Genomic DNA, 22,788 nt, shown 5'->3' on the forward strand with positions numbered 1-22,788 from the left:
AATGTCCCCAACATGTAGCATATATGCATATATATTTGTATGCATGTATGTATTTAGGTAGGATCTTGCTTAAGTTCCTAAATTGTCTAGGCTGGGCTCAAACTCTGCCCCAGCCTGTCAGAGTACTGGGATTACAGATGTTTACTGTGATGCCTAGCTAATGAGTTTCAGAGCAGAGGAGTGGGGATGATGTGGAATCCAGATAGGAGGTAGGAGGAAACTGGACTTGAGGAGACAAGTTAGAGGTAGAGAGGAGGCATAACCTTAGTAGTAACAGTGGGATAGAAAGTTTAGGTGGGTTTGGATTTAAGGGGAAATACATTACAATAGTCTCTTGTTAGCTAAGATTTTAGTTACCTGTGGTCAGTGGTGGTTTGAAAATATTAAATGGAAAATTCTAGAAGTAAACTATTCATAAGTTTTAAGTAACATTTACTATAGCATGCAGTTGCAATTCTTTTACTATTTAGCTTTGGTAATCTCTTATTGTACCTAACATATAAATTAAACGTTATCACTCATATATAGTACCTTTTCATATATGAATGTATGTGTTTATGTAGGTAGGTTGTTTTATCATTCATATATATATATATATATGATATATATATATATATGATATATATATGACAGTGCATAGTATATTTCCAACGTTACTGTACTTTTTTATCCTTGTTTCTTGTGTATAAATGTAAGAATATATTTGTAAGAGAGTGACTGGCAGGAAGTAATACATGTGTACCTTAAAGTTTACTAGCTATTACTAAATTATTCTCCAGATTGATTGAATCAGATTACTCTGTCATTAGTGATATGTTGTAGAGTGTTCCTGAATTTTATAGCTGGAGAGAAGGCCTATTTTTATGTACTAGTGCTTCTTAACAGGGCAAGTAGTGTGTGATGTGTGACCCCCCCCTAACCCAAGTAAAGAAATCTTTCTCTCTCTGTTCTTTTCCAGATTTTGATGCATTGGTGTGTAAGTGTTGTTTATACTGAAAACTGGGAATTTTAAGTATAAAAAAGTTTTAATTGGTGAGCTTAACTTGCTCTTTGAGAACCATCTTAGTGGTTATTTGGTTTAATGGCTTATTATCATGAGTAAAGGCCATGTTAGTTATTCTGCCTAATCCAAATCATTTACTTTGTTTTCTTTTTTTAGAAATTTCTCCAGTTTAAATTTTGAAATTCTTATCTGTAGTGTCATTATTATGTATTCTGAAGCAACAGAGTACAGTTTTCATATGTAATCTGAAGATACTTGTTTAACTGGCATTTTAAAGACCAGGATGCTTTAATATAACAAAACTAACCCCCTCAGAAGTGGTGTTCTCTGAGAAATTTTCATTGTACATTGTGCAACTAAGAGGCCTCGACAGCCCTGGGATTCAGCTTCATTAACTCTGACAGGTTAGTTATGACTTTCCTGTCTGCCTTTCACCTTCCAAAATTTTGTTATTATCTTTTCTCCGGGTATTTATGGATTACTCTAACTTTACTCTTATTAAGTATTAGTAGAATTTTGGGAGCAGACAGCTAAATATACATTCAATATGCCTTTTAATATTTATTGAGACCTTATTAAACAGTTACTGCACTAAATATATTACCTTTTCACTTAGTTCTCCCCATTGCCTTAGGAGTACAGAGGGATCAGCAGAGCCTGAATTCTTCATTCTACTATATATCCTATAGACTTTGAAGAAATAATTTGAAATGAGTCATACTACTCTTGTGTGAGTGTTTCACCTTTTTGTAGCGCCATTAATTAGGTGTTTTTTTTTGAGTCAGAGTTTTGATGGGTAGCTCACTGTAGACTTGAGCTCACTATGTATCTATCCCAGACTGATCTTGGTGATCCTGCTGCCTAAGCCTCCCATGTGCTGGGATTACAGGTGTTCATCACTATGAGGAGCTATTTATTAATTTTAAGCTTAAGTCACCCAATTGTCATTCTTTGAAATCTTTTTCTTTTAGATTGTTTTTGTAGCACATCTTCAAGTGATATATTCTTTGTATGAAGAAACTAAGTTCCTTTAATGAAAATATGAGGTTATCCTATGATTCTTGTTTCACAGAAGGACTCAAGTAGCCCACCAATTGGAAAATCAAACTTTCTGATCTTCTTCTTGCTTCTTTGGCAATGGCTGTTTACTGGGAACATCTGCCATGATTAGGGTTGAAGAACAAAAACAAAAGAACAAAAAGCTGCTAGGAGAACTTTACATGTATTAAAATATAAAAATATGTATAACAAGTGTGATAATGAGAACTAAAATACATTTGAATTGTTTTGGAGATGGTCTTGCTGGCCTCGAATTCATGGTGATTCTCCTGTCTCAGCCTCCCAAGTGTGGGGATTATAGGCACATGTCACCATGCTCAGCTCAATTCTTGTGGTATTTTATGTGCTATTGTTTATGGGTCCTTTAAAAATGTCTTTAAGAGAATTGCAGTCTGTCATGATGGGATGTACCTGTAATCCCACCACTCTGGGAGGCTGAGGCAGGAAAATCCAAAGTTGAGCCCATCAGGGCAGCTTAGTGAGTGAGCCTCAAAATACCAGTAAAGAAGAGCTGAGGATTTAGCTTAGTGTGTAGATCCTGGGTTCATTCCCAAGTGCCATACCAAAGATAAAAAAAAGCCTATTCTCTTTAAATAAACTTACTTCTGCTTTGTATCATGATACAAATAATCCATGATCAATGTAGATTGAATGCATATTTCAATTTTGAAATGTTATCAAATAGAAATTACTGTACTACAAGTGATAATTTTTGTGAGCTTATGATGGCAAAAATTTACTAGTTGGTGATGAAAACTAGCCAGCCTCTGGATCTAAGAGTGTTTCAAACAGCTCAGCTGGCCATGACTGCTTTGCTGTGACTATGTAACAAAAGGTATATTTATATTCAAGGCACTGTTCTTGAATATAAAATCAAATGGGAGATAAAATTTAAAAAATTGCAACTATCAAATGATTTTTTAAAAAAGGACTAAAGACAACAAAATGAGATCAAAAGTAGAAAATGAAAAACTATCAGACCAAAAAAAAAAAAAGCACAAAAAATGAACATTAGAACACAAAGAAAATTTAAAAAGTCATTGCTCATAAGTAAGATGAAACTACCTTCAGTTATCTGAAGAGAAACAAAGAAGCCTGCTTTACATAAAGTAGTACGCATGGTTTGTACAGGCAGTGGACTTCCGGAAAATTTCCAGATATACTTCAGGGGTGTTCTCACAGGAAACCAGGTAATCTTATTTTCTGTTTGTGTTTTTTTTAAAATCTATGTATTTATTTATTTATTTATAAATAAATACATAGATTTTTCTGAATGTTCTTGATAATAGAGTAGTGAGGAAGTTTTCAGAAATACTCGGTTTTTGATGTATTTGTACAAAGTAAAGTTAGAGGCTTAATCTGTTGTGCAAATGCATAAATGCTTATGCTTTATTGCCAGTGTGTGTATTTGGAGATGGGACATGTGGGAGCTAATTAGGCTGTGAGGGTGAGGCCCCACTAATAGAATTATAAGAGAAGAGGCTAAGGGAAAGGGAAGAAAGGTATAAAGCAGGATAGTGAGGGGATAGGAAGAAGGAGTTCATTGGATAATCATGATGTTGATATGAATTATGAAGTGAAATAGCAGGTACCAAAACAGTATATTGACATTGACACTGACAGTTTTGTCTTTTCAAAGATGTAGAATGGTGTTACTTAGTTGCTTTTACCTGTTTTTGGGGGGAGTGAGATACAGAGCTTTTTTTTTTCATTTAAGAGTATTTTTTGCTATTTGTGCTATTATAACCTGTCTCTAAATGGAGGAAATTAAGAATTGATTCATGTGAGATGAGATATATGTTTATTAGCTTGATCATATGAATTGTTTCACAATAATAGATCTCAAAATATGATATTGTACATCTTAAACATGTATAATTTTTATTTGTCAATTATACTAAAAAATGAAAAAAAAAGAGAAGCTAACAAGCTGGTTAGTTTGCTTTCTGCCATGTGAGAATACAGTGAGAAACTGGCAGTTTGCAATCTGCAACAGGGCTCTAACCAGAACCTGACCATACCTGTAACTCACACCACAGTTTTCAAGTCTCCAAAACGTGAGAAATAGATTTCTGTTGTTTGTAAGCCAGCCAGTCTATGATACTTTTTAGTGGCAGTCCAAACTAAGTCACAGTGCCCTTTAAAGTAAAAAACCACAAAGGTGATTGTATTTTGAATACACGTTTTAGCACTGTTGGTGCGTGACTAGAGCATGAAATTCTTTATGGCTGGAATCCATGGATGTTGGCTTGATCATTCTGTGGCCAAGTCTTTCCTTTTAACTTTAGCTTCCCACTTGTCAAGAGTGGCTCTTTGGGCGTAAGGGATGCCGAGGAAACATTGTAGGTAGATCAATACACCTCCACCCGTGACCAGGGTCCTGGCCATTTCAGCTCTATCACTGTGAGCCTCATTGTAATCTCTCAGTTATCTTCCTTCGGTATGAACTATGAGTATAGATTTATGTCTTTCAGAGAGGCAAGTAGGAGATAGTTCTATTCTAGTATTATGTGACTAGCTTTAAAAAACAGTAAGATTTATGCTTTTATGTAGAATACACATTTTTCATATATATTTACTTTTACCTTATACACAAAAACATAAAGGTTGTGCATATTAATGGGATACTATATAATGTTTAATACATTCATATGTTGTATAATATTTAAAATTAATACCATGTCTACATTGTATTATGTCTGCATATGTTCAACATATGTATACATTGTGTAATGTTTAATCAGGTTAAATGCCTACCAAACATGTCTTTGTGATGAAGTTTCAAAATTCTTCTGTCTTTTTGAAAAGTGCAGTACATCACTGTTACCTGTAGTCACCGTACTGTACAATCGTACCCAGAACCTTTTATTCCTAACTCTAACATAGTAACTATTGGTCAGTCTTTCTCCATTTCTCCTTCCACTCGGAAATCTTCCCAGCTCCTTTTAACTACCTTTCTACTCTCAAGTTCTTGTGAGATGAAATTTTTGGATTCCACTCATGAGCAAGATGATGTGGTACTTGTCTTTCTGTGCCTCACTTATTTCCCTTTGCATTGTCTCCAGTTCCATCCATGTTGTGGCAAATGTCAGGATTTCATTCTTTATCACTGAACAGTATTCCATTGTGTCTATGCGCAGCACTTTTTCTCTCCATTCATCAGTTGATAGACACATAGTTTCTGTTTCTTGGCTTTTGATCAGTAGTGCTTTGGTGAACATAGGCATGCAGATATTTCTTCAACATGCTGATTTCATTTCCTTTGGATATGTACCCAGTAATGGAATTGCTAGATCATATAGTAGCTTTATTTATTTATTTTGTGGAACCTTCACACTGTTTTCCATAGTGGTTTTACTAATTTACATTCCTCCCAGCAGTGTGCAAGAGTTCCTTTTTTCACATCCTCATCAGTACTTGTTGTCTTTAGTCCTTTTCACATTTGCCATACTTACTGGGATGAGATATCTTTGGGGTTTTGATATGCATTTCCCAGATGATTAAGGATGTTGAGCATTTTTTCATGTACTCACTGACTATTTGCATGCCTTTTTAAAAAATGTAATTTTACATGTATTGCCCATTTTTAAATGGTGGTTTTTTTGCTGTGGAATTTTTGGCATTCTTTATATATTCTGGCTATTGACTCCTCATCAGATGCAATCAGACATTGCAAATATTTCCTCCCACTTTGTAGATTGTACTCCTGGTTGTTTCCTTTGTTTTGCAGAAGCAGATTAATGTAATTCCATTTGCCAATTTTTGCTTTTGTTTTCAGTACTTTTGAGATACATCGTGTATTTTTTAATTCTTTTTGTTCTGACACATTTAATTTTTTGAGTGTAGCTTTTTGAAGTTCCTTCTTTAGGTTTCTCCAAAAATTTATATTTTAATTGAACTTTCCTTAATTTGGAATTCCCATTTTTGCTCTAGGGTCTAGAACAGTGTCATAAACATAATAATGGGTGGTTAAACTGTGCAGCAAAAATATCTTGTGTTCAACTTAGCCATGTGTAACATCCTTGTAGTCTGATGCAGACTAGCTTTCCTATTTTCTGACATATCTGCATAGGAAAATGCACAAATAAATGAATCGTTAGCTAGGTAGCCACTTACAGAGTAGTAATTTCTATTTGTCAACATTTATTTGAAATCAGAGCATTTGGAAACCTGAAGTCGGATCTTAACGGGTTTAAAATCTTTGTCAATAATACTACCATAGTGAATAGCATTAATAAATTGATTGTGATAATGATTAGAGTAAATTTTAGGTTGAACCATTTGAGATTGCTGATATTGGACTATCTATAAAAAATGGCATTTTCCTATAGTTGCACCAAAAATTAATTTTTCTTTTATTATACTTGTTAATATTTTTAGAGGCCATTAAAATAATTAGGAAATTGAATATAAGAAAATAAGATGTTAAGTGAAATTAATGAATATGGAGATTATTAACATCAGCAAAATTATCCTATATTTGAATATAGTGTTATGGATGAATTTCTCTGGCAATTTTGCATATTGATTGCTACAAGTATATTGGTACATTTTATACAATTATATTTTCCAGGTCCAGATGTATTTCTTACTTTGAATAATTCTGTTTAGATTTATTCTATCATTTCATTCCTTAATGTTCATTTTTTAAAAAGATAATCTGATCTTGGAATAAGGTATGAAACAAATTGCAGAAACGTTATTACCTAATACTATTTAGTATATATTTTTTGAAATTTAAAAATAGTATATTTAAAAGAAAATGTCTGGTTAAAAATTCTTTGAAACAAATTTATTGGATAATGGTAGCAATCCTTACATGAAAAGCAGTATTGGTAAAACTTGACTCAGCTTTATCACTCCTAGGAATTTCCATTAGATCGCCTGTACAGAATTATCAGCTATAAATAGAGATCAACTAATTTGATGAAGAGACTGAAGGTTTACAGATAATTGAACAAATACATCATGGTTTAAAAAAAACACACAGAATGACAGCAACAGTGAATAGGGCAAGAAGAGAGAAAGGAAGGGGATAGAAAAGGAAAAGAAAAGAAATATAAAGGAACAGTGACGGATTTGTGTGTAACAAAATGCAGTTCTAATCGTGGCCTACTTAACATGCTCTCTCACTAGGAGGCCATTGTTCTTTCTCAAACTCCTTTTGCTTGGCTGCTTTCCTTCCCCATTTAGAAGAAGGATGTCCTACCTCCCTCCTCCTCTGCTTCTTTCACCATAGGCTTCTTTTCACCATAGGTTGCTGAGGTGGTTGGGGAAGTAATAAAATTTTGCATCTGCAAAAATAGTCTGCAGGACTGGGTTCCACCAAAATTCTCTGGAATTAAAATCTATTATACTCTGGAATGGTTTATCACTGCCTGCTTAATTTTTTTTTTTAATGTTTAAAGAGGGTTCTTTCGATGGGTTAGTAATGTTCTTTTTATCACTCCTTCTTTTCCACCTTTTTTAGGATTGTACATTGCCTTGGTATACAAAACAACACACTAGGAAAATATTTTAATATTAAAATGTAGTATTTTTAAAGTTTTTTTTATGGTTGTGTTTTAAAATTTTTATCAATGTATTTTTAGTGCTGTTTTTGCAATATATAATGATTATGTTTATTGTAGGGAGTTTAGACATGTATATGACACATCTTCAGTTTTTTTTGTGCGCATGTGTGTATAGGTATGTGTGTAGTGAGTTTGTGTATGTTTTAGATTGCAAGAGTAGGAGTTTCAAAACTCTGAAAAATGGACCCATGCTTTAGTATCCAGGAAGACTTCTACTTTTAAAGAAGATAATTGAAAGGTAGGATAGAAAGTAATGTGTGGCCAAATCACAATTCTAACACAGGAATGGCTGTTTTCATACAAGCACATTCCTTCCAATTGACGAATGACTGAAACAGATTAATGTGTGCAGGAGCCACATGGATCAGTTGATGTTACATAAGTATGGTGCTTAAACATCTCCCAAAATAGCAGGTATTAAACTGCTTTAGCTACACGTGCATGCATTCCATTCCTTGCTTGACCACATTTGCTAAGCCCTAAGTCACGATGAATGATCTAAACAAGTTTATTGATGGGGGTAGTGTAACAGAATGTTTAGAATTAGGACAGTCCCCCAGAATTCACACTTTCAGCATGCATTACTATAATCCTACTATATGATGAGCATTATTATGGATGCTAAGGACGTGTGGTGACAAAATAGGAAAAACATTTATTGCTAGTGGGAGGAGACAGATAATAAATAGATAATAGATGGAGAATAAATAGCTAGGGTCGGTGAGGTAGGTACTAGGGAGAGAACAGAAGCAGAGATTGCAGTGTTTTGAAAAGGGGTGAGCCATATTCATATCTGGGACGTATGAGTACTGTGCCACAGCTCTTGAGTCTCCTGTGTTATTTTCTTAGACTCTGTAACCTGCTCAGACCTCAAGAAAAGAGGACCTTTCAGCATATAGATAGAACTACTAAAAACTAAACCAAAGTAAAACACTGCCAACACCCTGTGGTGACAGTAGGTGCCAACAGTCAAATGAAACAACTAAGTAGTAAATAATAGGAGATCCTGAGAAAGATGCATAACCTGTTCCTAATTCAGATATTTGGGTCTGGGTTCTTGTATCTCCACCAGTGTTGTCATTCTTAGTTCAGTCAATTAGATCAGTGATTAGTAAGAAGCAGAAATGCTGCACAGTGAGAATATGACACCTGTTGTGACTGGCTCAAGGAGGAGCCAGCCGTGGAAGACTCTGATCTTGGTATTTCAGAACTGTCCCTTCACTTGCTGCTGACCTCTGCTGATGTGTTACTTTTTCCTTGTACGTGGATTTCTTTTACTTGAAATGCTTCTCTCCTTGTCTTTGTTTATCAAAACTGTATCTCTTGGAGACAGGGGGCCTTTGAATTGTTTCTGTGGTATCTGGCACCAGCAAATGCTTAGTAAATATATAACACATAAATAGGTGAAGGAAATGAAAGAGAGGAGCACAACTGGCACCTAACTACTTCATTTTTGTGTCCATTCATTCTGCTACTGTTACAGATAACAGATCAAACTTGGGAAGAAACAGCACCTAGGACGTTGAAGAGACAGTTTTTACCCATGGGCTTCTGACCAGGGCCTCTCCCTAAGAGCCCAGCTCTGCCCTCCAGGTGGTGATTTGGGCTTTTAAAGGGATATGACAGGTAAGTAGGTGGATTTGGTGCATGTGATTGGAGGGCTAAGTGACATCACAGGTTACTGAAGGAGTTTAAACATTTCAGGTTTCACCGCAAGGCTATCAGGTATACAAAGCATGGGTTATACAAAGGAAGGGATTTCCTGTTACGTTTTAAGTTACATTATAAGGCCATCGGTTACACAAGGTTATCAAAGACGGATTTACACAAAGGAAGAAGTGTTCTGTTATTGCGTCTGCTGGACATGTCTGCATGGTCTTGGCGGGCATCCTGGGCAGGCTTTTATTTAAAAATTTTAATTTTCCCCCTTCACTGCAAGTGGCGTTTCCAGGCTTTTCCACATATGTAACTTGTCTTAGACTCTTCTTTGTTTTATCTTCTCTGATTAAAACAAAGCAAAACTGTAGTTAAGGAGGTTGCCAGACGACTCATTCAGCTTTCAGAGAGCACTTTCCCACTCTTTCTTTCTTTCTGGACATCACATACAATTTATTCTGTTCTCATCTACCTTAAAACATGGCTCATGTTCCCTTGCCAGGGCCTTCTGTTTCCGTCTTGCCTCACTAACTCCCTTCTCATTCTGCAGGCAGGCAGAGTGGAACAGAATTACATTTGTAACCTGTCAGCTTTTCTTGTCAGTTCGCAAGATATAGTTGAGTATTATGAGGGGCTTGGGAGGTGTAGTTAAGGGAGCAGCAGCTTTGGTTTATTGGGGACTTGGAGGGTTGTAGGAAGAATACACAGGTATTTTCCAGTTCATTAAAGAGAGCGAAATCTCAAGCTTCGTTCCCATTGGCATGTTTTTTGTGCCCTGTCCCCTAACACATTAGTGTGTCCTTCACACACACTGCACCTCAATCTGCAAAGGTGCAGCCTTGACAGCTGCTTCTCAGCCCTGGGAAACACAAGTGGTTTGGTCTGTCATGTAAGCACAGCTCAAATCCTTAGGGCAGCTGAGAAAACAAGAAGAAATCCCAAAATCCTAACATGATGAATCCTGCTTTGTGAGCCAGCTTTGAACTGTGCTTAGCATTTATTTTGTTATAATAATTTTTAGCTTAGTTTAAAACAAAGTCTAGTAATTTTCTTTTGTCATCAGTCTCATCATCATTGTGGTGATAATTATAATTATTATCATTTTAAAATTTTAAAATCAAAAAATAATAATGATACAGAATTTCAAAACAAAATAATAGATTAACACTGGTTAATATATTGCATATTGTTATCTTCAAAGTAGTTGTTCAGATTACAAGATACAGGCATGAAAACAATGAGAGCACAAACTGTTCTTTTTGATGAACTAACAGATTAGTAGTATAGTTATCTATCATGTGTGTATATACAGTCTTTTCCCTTCTTTCTTTTCTCTTTTCCCCTATCCCAGTTATTCTTTCCTTTTGAGTAGTTTCTTTACCTTTCACTTTCACAATATCTGTTGTGCATTTTGGATCTCATTTACTCTTTCAGTTTTTTACCCGAGGGAGACAATATGAAATTTACACATGCTAATCTGACTTATTTCATGCTTGAATATAGTCTTAAGTTGCATCCTTTTACGTATAAAAGCCTCAAGCTTATCCTTCTTTATAGCAGAATAGTATTCCATTGTATAAAAATACTGCATCTGTTTTTATCCATTCTGTGGTTGATGGGCATTTGGGTTGTTTCCAAGATTTAGCTATAACAAATTGTGCTGCGATCAACATGGGTGCACATATATCATTGTGGTATGATGTTTTTAATTCTTTTGGAAAAATTCCCAGAAGGTGAATAGCTGGATTGAATAGAAGCACTAATCCTAGGTTTGGGGGGGGGGGATCTCTATACTGATATCCACAGTGGTTATGTGAGTCTATGCTTTTACATCAGCATTTGTTATTGATTGGTTTCTTTTCTTTTTTAGATTTTATTTAAGGAGAAAAAGAAAAAAAACAGAAAATGGTACAAGTTATACAGAATTTCAGAAAAAATAAACAGTAGGAAATCACTAGTTAATAGATTACATATTGTTATCTTAGAAATAATTCAAGTTACAAAATTAAAGCATATAAAGTGAACTTTCAAACAGTGAGACTGCAAACAGTTCTGTTCAATGATCCAACAAAACTCAGTAATATGGTTATCTATTTTATACACTTAAATATACATGCAGTATATCCTTTAGAGCACTTTCTTTTCCTTTCTATTGTACAATGACAATTACACATTTTGGATTTTATTACTCCCACAGTTCTTATTACTTTTTTTGAAGAGAGTAAAACCAAATGTGACATAACAGAGCTGAGTCAGTCAAATCAAAAGGATGAACATAATACATAATGTAAAAACAAAATACAAGGGGATCAACATTGGTTACCATACTGCCTCTTGCTATCTTAAAAAGAATTGCCTATATCATCAGTTATAATAAAATTGAACAAAACAGTAAAGAATAAAACAAAAACATTACAGGACTTACAGGACTTTAAATGAAGATAATAGTCAACCAGAATGGGCATCATAATGAATCTTATTGTCTTCACAGTTGTTGTCTATACTTTCGAACTTGGTACTATCAAGCAAAGCAGAATAGGGGAAAATCAGTCAAACAAGATGGTGAGAGCAATACAGGGTTTCAAATCAAGTTAATAGGAAATCAAAGTGGGTTACTATAATATATCCTGCTATTTTTATTTATTTTTCCCTTAATTAAAAAGATAAAAATGAAAAAATAAATAATTAAAAAAAGGAGATTGAGATAAAAGAGGGCATAACAACAAAACAGCGCAGGTCAAAACATAACCATTTAAGCAAAATAGTGTTTCACCACAAGATATCCTAACATAAAAGTAGTTACCACAGTGTCTCTTTCCTTGAAATCTTTGAGTATAACTTCGTATACTGTAGCACCAAACATATCAAGACAATGTAAAACCATTCAAGAGAATGACAGTATTACAGGGTATTTAGAACAACCATCAGAAAATGAACAATGGTTTCTGTATAATCTCCTTGTCTATAAAAGTTTTTGTTTATATTATCACATATAATAAAATCCAGTAAGATACAACCTGTTAAGACCGATGAGACAGAAGAATAAAAGCTTGATGGGACTTCAAAACAAGATGATACTGAATCAGCACTAGCTATTATGATGTCTTGTTTTCTCCAAAATAGCTGTTCATACCATCCAACCTTCTCTACCTCATTTCTGTTGAGCTCTTTTTCTGTCATTAGTTGTCAGTTTGTCTTCTTTATTTCACTTTCTGCTCCATTCATTGTAGCCTCTCTGCCACTGTTTATGGAATCTTGGTATTTTCCTTTTTTAGAATATCCTGCAGTATTCTCTGTAGAGTTGCATTGGTGGTTGTAAATTGCCCTAGTTCCTCTTTATCCTGGAAGCACCTTGTTTTTCCATCAATTTCTAGGGACAGTTGTGCAGGATATATCAATCTTGGCTGGAGGTTATTATCTTTCAAAGCTTGAATTATTTACCCCCCACGCTCTTCGTGATTTGATGGTTTGTGCCGAGAAGTCTGCTGTAATTCTGATGGGTGTTCCCTTGTAAGTGATCTGTTTCTTGTCTCTGACGGCTTTTAATACTCTGTTCTTATATTGGATTTCTGGAATTTTGATTATTATATGCCTGGGTGTAGCTCTTTTTGGGTTGTAGGTGGCTGGGGTCCTGTATGCCTCATACATCTGAGTATCTTTACATTTTGCTAAATTACGGAAATTCTCTTGGATTATTTCTGTGAGTAGCTTTTGTAGTCCATTTGTTTATGTCCCTCCTTCTTCTTTTATATTCTTAATTCTTAAGTTATAGATCCTCTTATCATCTTCTAGCCTTTGTATTATTGCTGTTTGTTTTCTTGTTATTTTTAAGAAGTTTTTCATTTCATGCTCCCACATTACAAATCTGCCCTACAGTTCAGATAATCTATCCTTAGTTTCTTTCAAGCTGTTATGCCAGCTTTCGATAGAGTTTTTAGTTTCCTAGTAATCTCTTTGAACCTGCTTCATGTATTCTATGTTTTCTCTATTTTCTCCATCAAACAATTCTCCCCTTTTTTTCTGTTCTTCCATTCCACCATCTGTTTTTTCTTGGGCGGTGCTTAGCATTTCTCTAACTATTCTACTTATATCTTGCTTTATTTCATTAAATACTTCACTTTTGAACTCGTCTATGAGGCTCCGGAGATACCGCTTTATGTCTATTGATGCCATGTCTTATATTGCATGTTTTCTGTCCTCCTTTGCCTTTACCTTTCCTGGATCAGTGTTCTCAGAATTGGGGACTGAGGACCCTTTCTTGTTGCTCCCTCTTCCCATACTTTTTGTTCCTTCCATACAAGCATATATAGGAGGCCCAGTTTTTTTCTGTCGGTTACAGTTTGTTTGAATCCGCCGGCAAGATGTTCCCGCCCACTGCAGTGTACTAAGGAGACACAGACCTGGGCAGCCTTTGCTGGACCCGCCCCTCCAGGTCAACCTACCGAAGGCTTCACTGTTATGGTGCACCGCCGGGCGCTGGGACCTGGTTTGGGCTAGCCTACTGGGTCTAGTCAGTGGCGTTACCCAGGCCAACGCTCTACACCAATCCCGCTTGAGAGGGGAATATGCGACTAAAGTCACTACAGCGTCCTGTTCCGGCTAGTCTGCCTGGTCCCAGAATGTCTTTTGCTGGAGCTTTCTACTCTATGGAAGGGTCTCCGTTCCGCTCACTCACTGCAGGTTGATGCAGGGCTCCCTGCCAGTTCCGCTCTCAACTCTGTTCGCCGATTCCCACTCTCAGAGCTTTTGTGTGTCTCTCTCCCTGTCGTGTGGATTTGGACACAGCAGCGGCAGCAGGAAATTCAAATCGTGGCTTCCAGTGGTGCGAATTCCAGCTTCTGTGCTGAGATTTTAATCTGTTCCTGTTATAGCACCGGGATTGCATTTGCAGTTGGTTTCTCTCAGCTTAGTTCATTCCTGGGTCGGCAGGGTATATCTCGCCTTGCTTAGGACTCCTCGCACCGCACCATTCCTGGATCCTAAGTGGAGTATCTCAGAGAACCTCCATAGCTGCTCTTATCTATCTGCTATGTTCTCCCGGCAGTCCCCTATTGATTGGTTTCTTGATGATAGCCATTCTTTTTGGAATGAAGTGATATCTCAGCATTGTTTTAATTTGCATTTCTTGAATGACTAGTGATGTTGAATATTTTTTCATATATTTATTTTCCGTTTGTATTTCTTCATCTGACAGGTGCATATTTATCTCAGATGCCCATTTTTGGATTGGGTCTTTGAATTTGGGTGGTCTGCTTTTTCTCACTTATTTATATATTCTAAATAGAAGTCCCCCTTCTGAAGAAGGACGGTTGGCTAAAGTATTTTCCTATTTTTGGATTTTCTTTGGTAAATCCTTTTTTCTTTTTTTTGGCTTTATTCTTTATTTTTTATTTTTTATTTTTCATTTTTCATTTTTTATTTTGAAAGTAGTAAAATACAACAAAAAAGACAGAACACAGCCAATCAAAACAATGCAGTGAAAATGGTACAGAACTTCAGGACAAGATACTAGGATAACAGTAGTAGGTTCCATAGTATATCTTGTTATCTTCACAGTAGTTGTCCAGTCAATCAGGTATAGCAAAATCAAACTAAAAAGGGAACATTATAAAACCTATCAAAACAGAACATTGAATAGAGCAAGACAATTGATCAGAACAAAGCAAAAACAGTGAAAATAATATTTGCATTCAAAGAGAAGTCAGAAGGAAATCCCCTATATTTCCTATATTGCATAGGGTCATCCTCCCCGGAGATGCTCAGACCTCTGGCCCCAGGTCAGCATGATCAACCCAACAGCACAAGCATTTAGTTGCTTTATGTGCCTTAGTTGTTATCAACTCTGGCTGTCCTTGACACTATCCAGTTGGGGCTGGGGTTTGATTCTCAGCCGGTGCACCAGTAGGCTACAGGAGACACTGACTTGTTCTCTCCCTGGCATGCCTGCTGCTTGCTCAGGCCACTGCTTACTAGGAAGAAGGATTTGTTGCTTTCTTGTTCAGCCCCCCAAATTCCAACATGGTTGGATCTCTGGAGACACTGACTTGTTCTCTTCCTGGTCTGCTTGTTGCTTGCTTGCGCTACTGCTTACCATGAGGAAGAACTTGTTGCTTTCTTGGTGAATTCTTTTGTTATGCAAAAGCTTTTAGTAAGGTAGCATCCCATTTGTTGATTTTTTTGTAGTATTTCCCATGCAGTTTGGGTTTTGTTTAGGAAGTCTCTGCCTACACCTATATCTTCAAGATTTCTATCTATTTTCTCTTAATGTTTCTCCTGTAATATTTAGATCCTTGATCCATTTTGAGTTCTGTATAGTGCACAATGATAGACATGGCTCTAATTTTAGTTTACAGCATGTGGAAAGCCAGTTTTTCAGCATCAGTTATTAAAGAGATTATCTTTCTTCCAGTGAACATGTTTGGCCTCTTTGTCAAAGATAAAATAGCTGAGTGTGTTTGGAGTTTGGCCTGCATCTTTTATTTTGTTCCACTGATCCTCAGATCTGTTTTTTTTTTTTTTTTTTTTTTTTTTCCAGTACCATGCTGATTTTACAGTAGTTTTGCAATATAATTTCAGTTCTGGGATTGTGATGCCTCCTACCTTGCCTTTGTTGCCCAGAATGCCATTGCTTTTCTAGATCTCTTTTTCAAATGAATTTTAGGAATGTTTTCTTGAGATCTGTGAGGTATGCTAATGGTATTTTGAGCAGAATTGCATTAAATCTGTATAACAGTTTTGTGAGTGTGGCCATTTTCATAATGTTGGTTCTTCCTATGCAAGAGAAAGGGATAGCTTTCCATTTTCTGATATCTTCTTCAGTCTCCTTTTTCAGAGTATTGTAAATTTCAATATGTAGATCTTTTCCTTCCTTTGTTAGACTGATTCCTAAGTATTTCATTTTTTGGATGCTATTGTGAAATGTATTATTTCCATAATTTCTCTCTCAGTGAGTTTGTTGTTTGTGTAGAGGAATTTTGAGTGTTGATTTTGTATCCAGCTATGCTGTTTAATTTGCTTATTAACTGCAGTATGTTTTTTGGTAGAGCTTTTGAGGTCTTCTACGTATAGTGTTATGTCATCTGCAAGTGATGATAATTTAACTTCTTTGTTTCCTATCCTTATTCCTTTTATTTCTCTCCCTCATCTATTTGCTCAAAATAATGTTTCCAGAAGAATATTGAATAGGAGTGGAGATAGTGGACATCCTTGTCTTGTTTCTGATTTTAGAGTGAAAGTTTTCAGCTTTTGTCCTGGAAATTTTTAATTTCCAGGGGACGTTGGCTGTTGGTTTGTCAGGTCGAGGTAGAGTAGAGATCATTTATTCTGATATTCTGTAGAGTTCTTATTTTTATTATGAATGAGTGTTGGGCTTTATCAGAAGCTTTTTTTTTTGCATCTGTTGAGATGATCATGTGATTTTTGTCTTTGGCTCTGTTGGTGTGGTACATACATTTATTGATTTGCATATATTGAACCATCCCTGCATTCCTAGGATGAATCCCACTTGTTCATGGTGTATAATCTTCTTGCTAGTATTTTATTGAGAATTTTTGCATCTGTATTCATTATGGAGATTTGCCTGTAGTTCTCCTTTTTGGTTGGGTCTTTTCTCTGGTTTTGGTATCAGAGTAATACAGGAATGAGTTTGGGAGAATCACTTCCCTTTTAATTTCTTTAAAAAGTTTGAGGCGTATTGGCATTAAAGTGTCTCTAAATTTTTTTTTTGTAGAGTTCAGGCATGAATCCATCAGGACCTGGGCTTTTCTTAATTATGTTTTTAATTTCAGTAACTGATACTGAGTTATTCAAAACTTTTATATCTTCTTGATTTATCTTTGGTAATCCATATGTTTGTAAGAATGTGTCCATTTCTTCTGTTTTCCAGCCTATGCAAGTAAATATTTTCATTACTTACTTCATAAAGTAGGCATCGAAAATCTGAATTTCCACAGAATCTGTAGTGATTTCACCTTTTTCATTTCTCATTGCATGAATTTGAGTTTTTTCTTTCCTTTCCTTGATAAAGTTGGCTAGGGATTCATCAATTTTGTTTATTTGCTCAAAGAATCAACTCTTAAATTCTTTAATTCTTTGTGTTATTTTTTTAATCTCAAAACATGACATTTTATCAGGCCTTTTAATTGATTTTTTTTTTTTTTGTCTTTTTCCTTTTTCATCGGTACCAGGGCTCGAACTCACAACTGCCTGCTTGCAAGGCAGGCGCTTATGCCACTGCGCTAAATCCCCAGCCCCTATTTTCTTAGTCTGAGTTGTGTTAATTTCTGTTCAGATCTTTATAATTTTTTCTTTTTATGAACTTTGGTGTTGATTTCTCTTCTTTAGAATAAGAAACTTTGAGTACAGCATTAGGTTATTTATACTCATTCTGTTTTCCTGATGTGAGAATCCACTGCTTATAATGCATCTCACAGGTTCTGATATGTTGTATTCCCATTTTCTTTGATGTAGATAATTTTAATTTTTCTTTAATTTCATTTGTGACCCATTGGTTGTTCGGCTTTTCTCCTTCGTCTAATTGCTTGGTCTGCCTAGTGGTTTCTTTCTGTTGTTCTGGGAATTGTGGCCATTTTTACCTCTGTCTAGAATATATTTCAGTACTCTTTCTAGGGTTGGTTTGGTGGACATAAATTTCTTCAGCTGTTCTTTGACATGGAAATATCTTCTCCATTAATTTTGAAATATAGTTTTCCAGGGGATGTCAATCTGGGTTGGAAATCGTGGTCTTTCAGGGCTTCACTCCAAGCTCTTCTTGATTTGAGGGTTTGTGTTGAGAAGTTGGCCCTGATTGTAATGATGATATGCTTGTTTTCTCTAACAGCTTTTAATACTCTATTTTTGTGCCAAATTTCTGGGATCTTAATTATTATGTATCTGGGTATAGATTTATTTTGGCTATGGCTGTTTAGAGTTCAGTTACCTGTATATCAGATTCTGCTCTCATGCTTTGAAAATTTTTTGCTATTACATTTGCAAATAGTTTTTTATGTCATTTGCATTGACTCCTGCATTTTCATTGATACCTAGGATTATATTGTTTTTCTTTCCATCACTTTGGAGTTGTTGAATTGTTATTCCATGGTCCCTTGTTACTTTTAAGAAATCTTTCCTTTTGTGATCACTAGGTCTGAAAGTCTATCATCAGTTTCATTCAAGTGGTGTTTGCCATCATTCAGTTGAATTTTTAATTTCCTGGATATCTCTTTGAATGTGTGTCATGCATTCTGTTTCTTTCCTATATCGTTGATTTAAAGTTCCCATCATTTTCCTGTGCTCCTGTATTTTTTTTAATCTATATCTTCTCTAGCTGTGCCGAGCAATTCTTCTTCATTAAGATTGATATTCTTTTTTACCTGAGAGATCATTTATGTTCTGATTTCCTCTGTAGTCTTCTGGATTTGTTTTTTTAATTCTCTTGCTATCTTTTTGGAAATTTCAGGTGTGTGTCATCCAATGCCTTACATACTGTTGTCTCCTATACTTGTTCCAGATAAGCTGGGGTGTCGGCTACATGTCTGTTATACTCCTACTATGCAGTTGATGTTCACCTAGTTGCCAAGTCACACAGTGTAGTGGAGGGGCAGTCACCTGAAATCCTCCTGGGGGACAAGCTGGGGAGTCTTATATTCTTCCTAGGCTGACCAACCAAACCTTAGCTCAAATTGTTACAGTGGCTTCAGACTTTTCCAGTCTACCAGATCTAACTGTCCATGGTACGCATCCCAGCTGCCGTTCTATTATGTCACTGTGGGTTTTGTAGGCACAGTCAGGTTCCTCTGGGTGGGGTGGGGCGAAGCTTCATTGGCACTCTTGCAGGCTTACCTGAAGTCCTTTGTGTGGAGGGAGGGCTCACCTGTGCTCCTGGAAGTCTTCCAAGCCTCTATGTGTGGGAGGGCTTATTGAGGCTCCTGCCAACCCACTGATGCCCCCTGGGTGGAGGGAGGGGACACTGATGCTCCCGCAGGCTGCTGAGCTCCTCTGGGTGGAGGGAGAAGTTGCCAAGGCTCCTGCCAGCCCACTGAGGTACTGCAGGTGCTATAATTGTTAGTGTTGAATGCAAACTCTGACACAGTCATGATCTATAAACTTTATGTGGGCTAGTAATTTAATCCCCTAGTACTTTTACCAAGGAAGAATTGACCTAAGCTTTTTACTGTAATTTAGTATTATGACAGGAAAAAAAAAAACTATATAGTTTCCTATTTGGAGACATGAGCTTTGAGTTAGGATAACTTATGAAGGGAAGTCATTTGTTTATCAATTGGAGAATTTTATGTTATTCTCACCTCATCCTGAATGTTTAATATACAGTTTTCTAAGTAGATTTAGAGAAGTTCGGGTTTACACAGAAGAGAAACAAGTTGTCTCATAATTACACTGTGTTGCTGTAAGAAAGAGATTCTAAAAACTTTGCACTTACTCATTAATTTTCTGGTCATCCACATGAGAAGATAGGTAGGATTCTGTCTTTAGTCTAGACATACATATTGCAGTAGGAAGAAAATAAGACCTAAAAATTGTATTCAAAGTTTTTTTCATGATGAATCATGATGTTTTATTTTCTCATGCAACTTCTAGGTTACTTTAATCGTTTTTAAAAATAGCCTTTAAGTCTGCTATTTGTAAGTGTGCATAAAATTATAGGTGTAGTAGTCTTGAGTATTGAAGAACTATTTTAAGTTGCTCACAAGAACTATTTCTAATTGCCCACTTTAGCGCAGATTAAAAATAAACGAACATTTTCCAAATTTCTGTTCCATGCCAGGAGTAGTGCTTGGTATTTGCGGTGGAATTCAGTTGAACAGCACCAATTTCACCTTACACCTACTTTGGACAGCACTCAAGAGGATTTATTTCACACTAGATATGTTGGAATGTTCTTATTTAAACATGTTTCGTGTGTTTCCAGGAACAACCTGGGGTTTTTCATTACTACCCATGTGATTAAAACTCCGTTTTTATGTCATTTGAATTAAGTTTTTAATTAAAATCAGTGATGAGTTGGGGACAAGGGAATATTAGGTATAGTTTGAATATGAGTTGATGCTAGTAGGGGCTTTGTTCATATGTATTTTCTGGTTTTTCAATAATCCTTTGTAATGCTGTAGTGTGTTGGTCTAATTTGAATGCAATTAAGCTTAAACAGCTCAAAATTACATAGTTAATATCCCTTTTTAGATGAGATTGGGCACATTCAGGATGGTGTGGCCATAGACTTGGCATACTTTTTAAAATGCTGTTCCACATTAAACTAAGCTGGCTACCATGATCCTGATAAACAAAGGCCCACACCAAAAGGACAGGGGCCAAATGCCGAGGGTCATCTGTACTACTCGTTCATGGAAACTAATTAGATGTTTGCATCCCTCCCAAAAGTCTTTGAAGTGATCTTTAGGGTCAGTAGTATGTAGGAAATCAAAAATTTGAATGCTGTCTTACTCTTATTTACCATCTGTGTTATCTTAGGTTTGGTTTTATCATTAATGATGCCAAAGATGGTTATTATAGTATTCATAGGTTATTTTGAATATTAAATCCAAAGAATATACAGTAATGCTAGACATATTTCAGACATTAATGTATGTCTCCTTGATTCCCCGGCTGGGAAATTATGCTACAGTAGGTAGCATTTACTATTCTGTAAGTAGTATTTATATTGTTAATAAGAGGGAGAGAGAGGGAGGGGGAGGGGCCAGAGGAGGGATGGAGGTTGGGGGGGGGAGAGAGTTTCCAATCAGAAGGGATAGATTGAGCTCAACCTAGAGCTGAGAAGGTGCCTGGTATATTCTTGGAGTACGGAGAATCCAGTGGGGCTGGATTATAAAATATTTGGAATTATACAAGTGAGACTGGTAATACAGCCCAAAGCATACCTTGTTCTTGTTTTTAATTTTGAGTTCTAAAAATAACACCTTTATCAACGTATTTTGAAATAAGTGTAGATTTACAGAAAGTTGAACAATAGTTCAGAGTCACTTGAAATATTCACTGTTTCTACCATAATATCTTGAGTATTGTAGTTAAATATTAAAACCAAGCAATTAGAAGTGGTACAATACTGTACCATTGACTAGACCACAAAATTTAGATTCAGTTTTTTTTTTTTTTTTTTTTTTTTTTTTTTGTCTTTTTCCTTTTTATCGGTACTGGGGATGGAACTCACGACTGCCTGCTTGCAAGCGGGCGCTTATGCCGCTGGGCTAAATCCCCAGCCCCTAGATTCAGTTTTTACCTGTTTTTACATCTATTCTTTTGTGTGTATGTGCACATGCATGTGTGTGTGTGGTTGTATGTGTGTATGTATATTTTCCATCACACAAAGAAACTCTGTTCTCCATTTATATTCAACCTCCCCTATGCCTGTTGTATCTCCTGGTACTTTCAGGATAACTCAGGTTTTCTACTTGTATTTTAAAAATATGAAGGAAATACAGAGCTCATATGAAAATTACATACAGATACTCCTGTCTTCTGCTGTCTTCATACCCACAGCTCTTCTATTCCCCTTCTCCAAAACACTCCTCTGGTGCTCGATTCCTCAATCTATAAACTAAGGTCAGCCAAAAAAGGTATCACCAGATGATAGCTGAAACCTCATTTTATAACGTTATCTAGTTCTTACTCTTCCAGTTCTAACCCCATGAATCTAAACCATTTATACATATCTTCCCTTAACCCACACCAAGGACTGGCTACATAATTTGCAGGGACCAGGTAAAATGAACATGTAAAATCTCTTATTCAAAAACTACTAAGAATTACATGACAGTGACAGCAAACATGAAACTAGTTGCAGGACCCTCACAGTGTGGCAACGCATGCAACCAGAGACTGCATGCCCACAAAGCCCACCCTGCCTACTCCTTTCCTTTTAATCAAGTTATCAGTTATCTGTTACCCACTTTCTGGCCTCCAAACATTTGGTTCTGGCTTTGGAAATCTCAGTTTAACCTCATTTACTTCTGACTGTTTTACCTTCCTGCAACAAGGGCAAGTGCCTGGCTGTCTTGACAAGATGTACAGCATAGCATTTATACCCATCTGATCTTCCACACCCCAGGTTACTTAATGGAGCAAGAGTCATGGAAAGGAAAGAAGGCATATTTGTCAGTGGTGGTGAACCTATGGCACATGTGCTTCAGTCAGCGTTTGTATCACTGAAGGCTCTAAAAAGTTCACCATCACTGCCCTAGGCTATGGTAAATTGGTCAAGTAATGAATATCCTGTTAGAAGGTCCCTTGGGAGATCTTTGCTTAGATGACATGAAAAAATATACGTTTAACTTCTTTAGTGATAGAGATGAGGCCTATGGCCCATGAAAATAATGGAGTGGAGCTAGATAGCCGTATGAAAAGTTTATGAATGTCAGATAAGCTAGGGGAATCTTGCTGGGTGAAGGTAAACTGATTTCTTTACATGAGGACTTTTCTAGAGCCTTTAATCTTCTAATAATTGGTCCACTGGGAAGATCTGGTAAC

The 22,788-nt window shown here is 36.2% G+C and overlaps 1 protein-coding gene and 1 pseudogene across 1 annotated transcript in view; both read left to right on the top strand.

The window, feature by feature from the left end:
* The window catches only part of LOC134476136 (KATNB1-like protein 1), a 63,960-nt pseudogene extending 54,699 nt beyond the window's left edge, over positions 1 to 9,261 (top strand).
* The window catches only part of Ppm1l (protein phosphatase, Mg2+/Mn2+ dependent 1L), a 316,234-nt gene that overhangs the window by 65,592 nt on the left and 227,854 nt on the right, over positions 1 to 22,788 (top strand). The window lies entirely within an intron of this gene.

This window comes from Cavia porcellus, unplaced genomic scaffold (genome assembly GCF_034190915.1).
Source record: "Cavia porcellus strain 051 isolate PalLab524CR breed Dunkin Hartley unplaced genomic scaffold, mCavPor4.1 scaffold_5, whole genome shotgun sequence".
Taxonomy (NCBI): domain Eukaryota; kingdom Metazoa; phylum Chordata; class Mammalia; order Rodentia; family Caviidae; genus Cavia; species Cavia porcellus.